Source organism: Micromesistius poutassou, assembly GCF_964030765.1.
Source record: "Micromesistius poutassou genome assembly, chromosome: 9".
NCBI classification, from domain to species: domain Eukaryota; kingdom Metazoa; phylum Chordata; class Actinopteri; order Gadiformes; family Gadidae; genus Micromesistius; species Micromesistius poutassou.
Window position 1 is genome coordinate 9613392 of NC_140279.1, and position 12693 is coordinate 9626084.

The window sequence follows — 12693 nt, forward strand, 5'->3', positions numbered from 1 at the left end:
AAAAATAATAATAATAATAATAAATATAGTTGCCAGCAACAATAACGGGGTCCTACGGTATAACAGCCATCAGCCTAGCCATCAGCCTAGCCATCAGCCTAGCCATCAGCCTAGCCATCAGCCTAGCCATCAGCCTAGCCACATATACCATGTGCTCCAGTACTGGCCTCTTGTCAAGCTAGCACCTTCCCCCTCTGCCACAACATGAGACTCCCCTTATATAAGCCAATCAGTCCCAGGTGGACTGATTGGGCCATACCAATAATAAGGGGAACTTCCCTGGCCAAGGCGGGGTTAACCTTCTGCCCCCTAGTGCTCCGGAAGTCCAAATACCACATTAAATATGATGTGAGGGGAGAGACAGTGAGAAGGGATTTTCACATTCTCACATGACAGTATGACCGACAGTATGACAGTATGACCATATGACTGTATGAACGACAGTATGACAGTATGACCGTATGACCGACAGTATGACCGTAGACTGCCAAGGGCGGATTGGAGTATATTTTGAGAAATCTAAGTCTTTCCTATGTGGAGGTATGGTGAGCTTGGTTGGTATGGTAATATGCATTGGTATGCCTTAAAAACTGGTTTTCCGGCAGTTAACATATCAAAACAATCACCAACCATGTTACTAAAGCCTACTGTGTCAAAATCCACTGTCAAACGGATGTTTGCGAAATAACGTGTGTACCCCTTTAAGGCCCATCCTGCATTGTAGTGAGGCCATGGATCAGAAGGGAGAACTTCAAACTAATGTTATTTGATTGTTTTTTCAGATAATGTCTTCAAATTTGGCATGGGTATACTATGGAATCTCCTCTTAATAGCCACATTCAACAGCTGGGCCTAGGTGTTTTGGATGCAATGTTGGAGATGTTTAAATGTGTTGTAGAGCTGTATACATATGCATGTATTTCACTTTAAAATACATATCTCTGCCGTCTTTTGGCTTATTGCTATTTTTTGATCACCCCATAGTCCCACAGTGACCTGGTACATGTGTGCCAAGTTTGGAGCTTTTCCCACTTTCAGCACCAAAGGAGTTAATGTGTGAGTGTTTGGTCAAGTTGTGGTCACTGCACTATATCCCAATGGCCTGACCATATGGGTTGCAATGTGAAAGTTGTTCATCATGAGAAATGGTGCATGTATACCAAGTTTCATACAAATTGTACCTTCCTAGTGGTAATGGCAGCCTGTTGAAGTCCTGAACTTCAAGGCCTTGTTATAGCGCCACCTATGTGTTATTCTGGCCCATCTTTTGATTCCTTTACTAACTTTACGAGTTCTATAAGCCTGCCAATTTTTATAACTTTTGGAGCCAAAAAGTCAGAATAAAAATAATAATAATACTAACGAATACAATAGGTTTCCTACGGATTCCGTAGGACCCCTAAATATAGTTGCCAGCAACAATAACGGGGTCCTACGGTATAACAGCCACCAGCCTAGCCACCAGCCTAGCCACCAGCCTAGCCACCAGCCTAGCCACCAGCCTAGCCACCAGCCTAGCCACCAGCCTAGCCATCAGCCTAGCAGCCACATATACCATGTGCTCTAGTACTAGCCTCTTGTCAAGCCAGCACCTTCCCCCTCTACCACAAAATGAGACTCCCCTTATATAAGCCAATAAGTCCCAGGTGGACTGATTGGGCCATACCAATAATAAGGGGAACTTCCCTGGCCAAGGCGGGGTTAACCTTCTGCCCCCTAGTGCTCCGGAAGTCCAAATACCACATTAAATATGATGTGAGGGGAGAGACAGTGAGAAGGGATTTTCACATTCTCACATGACCGTATGACCGACAGTATAATAGTATGACCAACTGTATGACAGACAGTATGACAGTATGACAGACAGTATGACCAACAGTATGACTGTATAACCGACAGTATGACTGTATGAACGAAAGTATGACAGTATGACCGTATGACTGTATGAACGACAATATGACAGTATGACGGTATGACCGACAGTATGACTGTAGACTGCCAAGGGCAGATTGGAGTATATTTTGAGAAATATAAGTCTTTCCTATGTGGAGGTATGGTGAGCTTGGTTGGTATGGTAATATGCATTGGTATGCCTTAAAAACTGGTTTTCCGGCAGTTAACATATCAAAACAATCACCAACCATGTTTCTAAAGCCTACTGTGTCAAAATCCACTGTCAAACAGATGTTTGCGAAATAACGTGTGTACCCCTTTAAGGCCCAGCCTGCATTGTAGAGAGGCCATGGTTCAGAAGGGAGAACTTCAAACTAATGTTTTTTGGTTGTTTTTTCAGATATAGTCTTCAAATTTGGCATGGGTATACTATGGAATCTCCTCTTAATAGCCACATTCAAGAGCTGGGCCTAGGTCTTTTGGATGCAATGTTGGAGCTGTTTAAACATGTTGTAGAGCTGTATACATATGCATGTATTTCACTTTAAAATACATATCTCTGCCATCTTTTGCCTTATTGCTATTATTTGATCACCCTATAGTCCCACAGTGACCTGGTACATGTGTGCCAAGTTTGGAGCTTTTCCCACTTTCAGCACCAAAGAAGTTAATGTGTGGGTGTTTGGTCAAGTTGTGGTCACTGCACTATATCCCAATGGTCTGACCATATGGGTTGCAATGTGAAAGTTGTTCATCATGAGAAATGGTGCATGTATACCAAGTTTCATACAAATTGTACCTTCCTAGTGGTAATGGCAGCCTGTTGAAGTCCTGAACTTCAAGGCCTTGTTATAGCGCCACCTATGTGTTATTCTGGACCATCTTTTGATTCCTTTACTAACTTTGAGTTCTACAAGCCTGCCAATTTTTATAACTTTTGGAGCCAAAAAGTCAGGATAAAAAATATAGTTGCCAGCAACAATAACGGGGTCCTACGGTATAACAGCCATCAGCCTAGCCATCAGCCTAGCCATCAGCCTAGCCATCAGCCTAGCCATCACATATACCATGTGCTCTAGTACTGGCCTCTTGTCAAGCAAGCACCTGCCACAAAATGAGACTCTCCTTATATAAGCCAATGAGTCCCAGGTGGACTGATTGGGCCATACCAATAATAAGGGGAACTTCCCTGGCCAAGGCCGGGTTAACCTTCTGCCCCCTAGTGCTCCGGAAGTCCAAATACCACATTAAATATGATGTGAGGGGAGAGACAGTGAGAAGAGATTTTGACATTCTCACATGACAGTATGACAGACAGTATGACAGTATGACCAACTGTATGACAGTATGACCAACTGTATGACTGTATGACCGACAGTATGACAGTACGACCAACACTATGACCGACAGTATGACAGACAGTATGACTGTATGACAGTATGACCAACAGTATGACTGTATAACTGACAGTATGACCGTATGACTGTATGAACAAAAGTATGACAGTATGACTGTATGAACGACAATATGACAGTTTGACAGTATGACCGACAGTATGACCGTAGACTGCCAAGGGCAGATTGGAGTATATTTTGAGAAATATAAGTCTTTCCTATGTGGAGGTATGGTGAGCTTGGTTAGTATGGTAATATGCATTGGTATGCCTTAAAAACTGGTTTTCCGGCAGTTTACCTATCAAAACAATCACCAACCATGTTTCTAAAGCCTACTGTGTCAAAATCCACTGTCAAACGGATGTTTGCGAAATAACGTGTGTACCCCTTTAAGGCCCAGCCTGCATTGTAGAGAGGCCATGGTTCAGAAGGGAGAACTTCAAACTAATGTTTTTTGGTTGTTTTTTCAGATATAGTCTTCAAATTTGGCATGGGTATACTATGGAATCTCCTCTTAATAGCCACATTCAACAGCTGGGCCTAGGTCTTTTGGATGCAATGTTGGAGCTGTTTAAACATGTTGTAGAGCTGTATACATATGCATGTATTTCACTTTAAAATACATATTTCTGCCATCTTTTGCCTTATTGCTATTATTTGATCACCCTATAGTCCCACAGTGACCTGGTACATGTGTGCCAAGTTTGGAGCTTTTCCCACTTTCAGCACCAAAGGAGTTAATGTGTGGGTGTTTGGTCAAGTTGTGGTCACTGCACTATATCCCAATGGTCTGACCATATGGGTTGCAATGTGAAAGTTGTTCATCATGAGAAATGGTGCATGTATACCAAGTTTCATACACATTGCACCTTCCTAGTGGTAATGGCAGCCTGTTGAAGTCCTGAACTTCAAGGCCTTGTGATAGCGCCACCTATGTGTTTTTCTGGCCCATCTTTTGATTCCTTAACTAACTTTATGAGTTCTACAAGCCTGCCAATTTTTATAACTTTTGGAGCCAAAAAGTCAGAATAAAAATAATAATAAATATAGTTGCCAGCAACAATAACGGGGTCCTACGGTATAACAGCCATCAGCCTAGCCATCAGCCTAGCCATCAGCCTAGCCATCAGCCTAGCCATCAGCCTAGCCATCAGCCTAGAAGCCACATATACCATGTGCTCTAGTACTGGCCTCTTGTCAAGCCAACACCTTCCCCCTCTACCACAAAATGAGACTCCCCTTATATAAGCCAATAAGTCCCAGGTGGACTGATTGGGCCATACCAATAATAAGGGGAACTTCCCTGGCCAAGGCGGGGTTAACCTTCTGCCCCCTAGTGCTCCGGAAGTCCAAATACCACATTAAATATGATGTGAGGGGAGAGACAGTGAGAAGGGATTTTCACATTCTCACATGACCGTATGACCGACAGTATAATAGTATGACCAACTGTATGACAGACAGTATGACAGTATGACAGACAGTATGACCAACAGTATGACTGTATAACCGACAGTATGACTGTATGAACGAAAGTATGACAGTATGACCGTATGACTGTATGAACGACAATATGACAGTATGACAGTATGACCGACAGTATGACTGTAGACTGCCAAGGGCAGATTGGAGTATATTTTGAGAAATATAAGTCTTTCCTACGTGGAGGTATGGTGAGCTTGGTTGGTATGGTAATATGCATTGGTATGCCTTAAAAACTGGTTTTCCGGCAGTTAACATATCAAAACAATCACCAACCATGTTTCTAAAGCCTACTGTGTCAAAATCCACTGTCAAACAGATGTTTGCGAAATAACGTGTGTACCCCTTTAAGGCCCATCCTGCATTGTAGAGAGGCCATGGTTCAGAAGGGAGAACTTCAAACTAATGTTTTTTGGTTGTTTTTTCAGATATAGTCTTCAAATTTGGCATGGGTATACTATGGAATCTCCTCTTAATAGCCACATTCAACAGCTGGGCCTAGGTCTTTTGGATGCAATGTTGGAGCTGTTTAAACATGTTGTAGAGCTGTATACATATGCATGTATTTCACTTTAAAATACATATCTCTGCCATCTTTTGCCTTATTGCTATTATTTGATCACCCTATAGTCCCACAGTGACCTGGTACATGTGTGCCAAGTTTGGAGCTTTTCCCACTTTCAGCACCAAAGGAGTTAATGTGTGGGTGTTTGGTCAAGTTGTGGTCACTGCACTATATCCCAATGGTCTGACCATATGGGTTGCAATGTGAAAGTTGTTCATCATGACAAATGGTGCATGTATACCAAGTTTCATACAAATTGTACCTTCCTAGTGGTAATGGCAGCCTGTTGAAGTCCTGAACTTCAAGGCCTTGTTATAGCGCCACCTATGTGTTATTCTGGACCATCTTTTGATTCCTTTACTAACTTTATGAGTTCTACAAGCCTGCCAATTTTTATAACTTTTGGAGCCAAAAAGTCAGAATAAAAATAATAATAATAACGAATACAATAGGTTTCCTACGGATTCCGTAGGACCCCTAAATATAGTTGCCAGCAACAATAACGAGGTCCTACGGTATAACAGCCATCAGCCTAGCCATCAGCCTAGCCATCAGCCTAGCCATCAGCCTAGCCATCAGCCTAGCCATCAGCCTAGCCATCAGCCTAGCAGCCACATATACCATGTGCTCTAGTACTGGCCTCTTGTCAAGCCAGCACCTTCCCCCTCTACCACAAAATGAGACTCCCCTTATATAAGCCAATAAGTCCCAGGTGGACTGATTGGGCCATACCAATAATAAGGGGAACTTCCCTGGCCAAGGCGGGGTTAACCTTCTGCCCCCTAGTGCTCCGGAAGTCCAAATACCACATTAAATATGATGTGAGGGGAGAGACAGTGAGAAGGGATTTTCACATTCTCACATGACCGTATGACCGACAGTATAATAGTATGACCAACTGTATGACTGACAGTATGACAGACAGTATGACCAACAGTATGACTGTATAACCGACAGTATGACTGTATGAACGAAAGTATGACAGTATGACCGTATGACTGTATGAACGACAATATGACAGTATGACGGTATGACCGACAGTATGACTGTAGACTGCCAAGGGCAGATTGGAGTATATTTTGAGAAATATAAGTCTTTCCTATGTGGAGGTATGGTGAGCTTGGTTGGTATGGTAATATGCATTGGTATGCCTTAAAAACTGGTTTTCCGGCAGTTAACATATCAAAACAATCACCAACCATGTTTCTAAAGCCTACTGTGTCAAAATCCACTGTCAAACAGATGTTTGCGAAATAACGTGTGTACCCCTTTAAGGCCCAGCCTGCATTGTAGAGAGGCCATGGTTCAGAAGGGAGAACTTCAAACTAATGTTTTTTGGTTGTTTTTTCAGATATAGTCTTCAAATTTGGCATGGGTATACTATGGAATCTCCTCTTAATAGCCACATTCAAGAGCTGGGCCTAGGTGTTTTGGATGCAATGTTGGAGCTGTTTAAACATGTTGTAGAGCGGTATACATATGCATGTATTTCACTTTAAAATACATATCTCTGCTGTCTTTTGCCTTATTGCTATTATTTGATCACCCTATAGTCCCACAGTGACCTGGTACATGTGTGCCAAGTTTGGAGCTTTTCCCACTTTCAGCACCAAAGGAGTTAATGTGTGAGTGTTTGGTCAAGTTGTGGTCACTGCACTATATCCCAATGGTCTGACCATATGGGTTGCAATGGGAAAGATGTTCATCATGACAAATGGTGCATGTATACCAAGTTTCATACAAATTGCACCTTCCTAGTGGTAATGGCAGCCTGTTGAAGTCCTGAACTTCAAGGCCTTGTTATAGCGCCACCTATGTGTTATTCTGGCCCATCTTTTGATTCCTTTACTAACTTTACGAGTTCTACAAGCCTGCCAATTTTTATAACTTTTGGAGCCAAAAAGTCAGGATAAAAATAATAATACTAACGAATACAATAGGTTTCCTACGGATTCCGTAGGACCCCTAATAATAATACTAACGAATACAATAGGTTTCCTACGGATTCCGTAGGACCCCTAATGAAAGCTATTGGCAAATGGTTATCACAATGAAAATACATTGAAGTTGCGTTCTAAGGGCTGGAATAGACTTGCTGCATAGGCCTATGGATCAGGGCTGCCATACGTATTTTGCGATCGTTCGGTGCGTTGATCGTGCATGTCGTCGCAAGGTAACATAACGCTTCCGCAAGCAGAAGAGACCAGGGCCCGCCCCGAAATCGCTTATTAACGCTACGTTATTTGTAACCTCTAATGGTTCGATCCTTTCGTATGACAGGTCCCAGTGGGATCTCCCAGCTTTCTTGCGACATTGATGCACGCCTCCTTTTCTAGTGGGATATCAAGCTCCCACTGGGGCTTCCGATCAAGGCCCCTAGTCGTGAAAGATCCCTGTGAAGTTCGACGAACGAAGATGGCTGCGCCCGTAGTTAATAAAGTTGATATGTATTTTCTTTCTCTTAGTTCCACGTTGGTGTCTTTAATGTCGATGTACACTGCTCTTACACAATTGATTACATTGCTGCTTTAATCCGGTCACCAATGTATGCATTGCATGGTCTTGCTGTGCGTGCAATACAATGTAAAGTGTTTTCGAGCTGGTTTGCTAAAGAGCCTAATGTTGCTAACAACAATGACAAGCCTGCTTCTACTGCTGCCACCTCTAGGCCTCCATTATTCTCCCACTTGTCGCACAGAAAAGACTGCTGGAACACTTTTAAGGTGGGAAGAGAGCCCGGAAGCTACGTCACGTTCTCGTTACGCAGGTCGGCGTACCAGCACAAATGGCCAAAAGGATAGCACCATTAGCACCTTAACATCTTGTGTGTTTCCCGAAACGTTCTTTACGACACATCTCTTTCGTACGTCGTTCGTTGGTAAGGTTTGTCTGAAGCGCCCGTAGAACCTTCTTAGTTCTACCGTAGTGATGATTCAGCTCCTGACTCCAGTCGCTGCCACTGTACAGTAACCTTTAGAAATTCCCATGCGCATGGAACTTCAACATTGGCAGTGTTGTGTTTCATCAATATACAGTACAGTACATATATACGGTGCAGCAGGCGAGGTCAGCTCGACTCGTTTCCAAAAATTTCCAAAACTCGCAACTTCAAAAGATTATTCTATTTATTTTACAATTCAAAAATGAACAAAGCTGTCTGGGAAACGAATAAACCATTATAAGCAACGAGTGAACTCAATAAGCGGTCAAAATACTTTTTTCAACCACCGCCTCTTTCCCTTGATGGTGCGCAAAGCCTGCACACAGACAGGTAGCAAAAGGCAAAGCAGTCTCAGCATAAACAGTATTATATAATAAGCTAAATAAACTATTAAAATTTTAAGTCATATCAATAGCCTAATTTGAACGGCTGCGACAGATGTAATTAAGGATGTGATTGCCTCAATCTCCTCCACTGTTGCTATATTTTCTATATTTTTTTAAGTCAGTGTAGGCTATGCTATGTTCGCCCATGGTTAAATAAATGTTGAGGCCTACTAGAAGGATTTCGAGCAATGTTTTATTTGCAAAGACTGCAATATTTTTAGAACGCTGTCATGCACCTGCGCATGAAATGGAAAATCGATCTCTGAGCAATCGATTTCAGCACGTTCTCTCTGGACAGCGACATTTATGAACGACGTAAGGAGAGTTTCCTAAGAAGACTCCTAAGAGACCGTTCGGGAACCATGCCTATAGAGGTAAACAACTTTGATAAGATGGTTACCCTAAGGCTTAGCCTACTTCAAGCCAGATGGACTATTGCAAAATGTTGGAAATCTATACAGAGGCCGACTACAAAAGGCTGGCTAGAGGACATTGTACAAGTTATATCCATGGAAAAAATAACATTCACTGAAAGGAAAATATGCACTGTTTGAAGAAATGTGTACTTCCTTCTTGGACTTTGTAAAGGGCCCTCAATTTCTTAGGGCTCTAAAGTGACCTTTACAATCATTACCCCTGTACAACCGTTGGGCAACCCATTGCCTCAATACCCCTTGCCTCTGTACCAGTCAGTGTGCCATCGAGTTTTGAGTGATTTAAACGCACACTTTTTAAAAGCGCACTTTTAGGTGGTGGCACACTTTTAACTGGTGAAGAAAACTGCATCACTTATAAAATAGTAAAGTAAAATATTGGTCTACAGATTGATGAAGCATTGCTTCAATGCATAAGTCCAAAGCATTGGACATTGCACATTTTCATGCATGGGAACATGGATTTCTTAGGAAGAAGAAAAATAAGTACACAATAGCATGTTTAACCAGGATACAAACTAAAGAGCTGAACATTTCAGTCAGGTGTGTTGAAACACATCTAAAGGATGCAGGGTAGGGGTCCACAGCACAAACTGATTAAGTATAAAATGTTAATCTTGCAACAACTTGGGCTTTAACTCACAACCTTTGACTCCAAATGCAAGTGCTGACCTCAATGAGCTATTGGCTGGGTAATGACACAATTGGCATCATGACATTAACGAGACAATTGGCAGGACTGTATTAAAATGCAGTATTTTAAACTGTCAAAAATTCATTCATCACTAGAAAATTCTGAGAATTTGTGTACTTTGTGTAAACAACATAGAGATGCCAGGTATTTATTTTCACAAAGATTGATTACTCCATAAGTGACAAACTGATGTTTAAATATGCTCTATTTCCATCGACTGCCATGGCTTAGATGAGGACACAATTCTAAATAGTTTGCAATAATTTGCAGTATTGGTTTACTCTACTGTATAGAGTAAAACGTTGAAATGCACTGTGGGCTAAAATTTTTATAAATCAAAAATCTGGATTATGCGTTTGTGGAGGAAAGTCTGGAGATGAAGTTTGGCAAGTTTGGCTTCAATTGAAAAAAATATGTGGGAAGTCATAGGTTTAGGAAGTTTGGGGGAAAAAAATAGTTAATGACTTCAAATTCCTGCCAAATCAAATCATCAAAAAGTATCTATTGTGGCTCAGTATGTGTAGATTATTATTAATGTTTATTTGATGTTGACAGAGCAATTACATTGGACAAAACAGATGCATTGTTTGAGTGTTTTAGCACATGTGCTAATTCGCAACACTTGTCCACAGGCGACTTTTGAAAAGATAGAACAATTCAAATAGAAAGAAAGGAAAGAGAAAAACCAAAAATCAAAAATCAATCAACAAGATAAGAACTATTCATGTGAAAACTGACAGACTGACAGAATGAAGTCTTGTATCTTGGGACGAGACAATCACCACTAGCAACGATACATGCGTCGGTGTAGAATTGTCAATTGCGCCGGGCGCAAGATAGGGCCCTTCTTCTGTTTGGCGCACATGGCTAATTTGCATACGCGCACAGGACTGTCGGAATGTGGCAGCGCCACACATTGGCCTATGTGTGGGAAACACTGCACGGCCATCACACGTGCTCATTCGGAGCATTGTAAATCATTTATTGTTTCATTGTTGTAGCCAGTTCATTTATGTAATAAATGAACCGTCAACAATGCGATCGGGATTTTTGACAGGGGGGGGGGGGGAGCGATCAGGATTGTTATTGTTGTTGGCGTGTGTCACACGGTGAACCCGTGAGAGTTACGGTGAACCCAGCTCTGCTTCAACTTAAAAAAAAAAAAAAAATCGTTCATACTCCGCGTACCACTAGAGAACGCTCGCGTACCACCAGTGGTACGCGTACCACCGTTTGAGAACCACTGATATAGATAATACTATGGACTAGGCCTACCTATCTCCCGCATCCTGGGACATCCAGAACCCCGAGGAACCCGCTTGGTCGGGCTGAACCGTCAGCTAGGTTAAAGCTTCATGAACTTCAACTTATCTGTCAGATCTACCTGTAAACTTCCTCATCCATGCCACGTAAGGGATAATAATCACCGAGATGCAGGGCAATAAACAGTTTGATATGCCCGGTGTTCTGTCAATTTCTGCTACCCATCAGATTTAGCTACCTAGTGGTTCTGCGCATGCGCATGACGACGCTTATTGAATATTGGTGTAAAATACACATACTGTACCCCTGAAATCTCCAATAAAGACGTTATAATACAGTATCAAAATGTTTCTGTAGTGGGAGCATTGTTTGATAGAGGCAGTTGGAAGTAGAGGCAGATTAAATACGCTACCAAACACATAAGGTAGCACTTTTTGATAGGGTAGCATGATTTGATAGACTCTGATACTGTATTATAACGTCTTTATTGAAGACTTAAGGGGTACAGTATGTATATTTTACACCAATACTACACCGCGGGTCAATAGTGTCGTCATGCGCATGCGCAGAACCACTAGGTAGCAAAATCTGACAAGGGAGCAGAAATTGGCAGAACACCGGTGTCGTGCCAGAAGTTGATTTTTGCCAGAAACTGATTTATGATAAGTATTTGTGAGACAATAAAACATATTTTAACACATTTGGCGGTGATGAACGTTGGCTGTTCAGAATGTAGGCCAATCAAGCGTTTATGAAGCGATCATTGAATGATCCGATAATGACGATAGTGTGAGAAAGATCATCAAATGTTGTTTTTATTTTATTTTTTATCTCTGTTTATGTGTTTGATAGCCTCCTGTGTGTCCAGTAGCCTAATAGGCCTATTGTTGTTGGGTAGATGGTGATTTATATCTGGCTTGTATTTAGGCAAATAAAGATATTTTGAATCGAGATTGTTTATTTGTTTCTGCCTCAAATAAAAATGGCTTGCCCGCGGACCGGAAATCAGTTTCTGGCAAAAATCAACTTCTGGCACGACACCGGCTCTCGGGCGGTAACCTTCCACGAGCTGTTTATTGCCCTGCCTTCAGGTGATTATCCCGTTTATTCTACTTCTTGCTTGCCAACATAAAACAATTCAAATACTTTAATAATTATGCTTTCTTATTCATATTGCATGCTTATTAAATGTATGCAGTTTGAGTTCATCTCCCTCAAAAAGTAGTACCCTTTTAAACTATGGTGAATAACGTTAGCTCAGCTGTAGCTAACTAGTTTCTATAGCAATCACACAAGGCTGCATCTGATCACTAGTTTAATAACGTAGTTGCTACATTGTATCAAGTCAGCTTTAATTACGATCGATCAAACATGCATTCCTTATTCTAAATAATTTTATTTGCAATAAATGTATAGAAGACGGTTTTGTTCATTTTTGAATTGTAAAATAAATACAATAATTTTTTGAAGTTGTGAGTTTTTTAAATTATTGGAAGCGAGTCGAGCTGACCTCGCCTGCTGTACCGTATATGTAATGTACTGTATATTGGTGAAACACAACACTGCCAATGTGGCAGTTTCATGCACAACGGGGATTTCTAAAGGTTAAAGGTCTAAAGGTTACTGTTCTTGCGTCCAAGC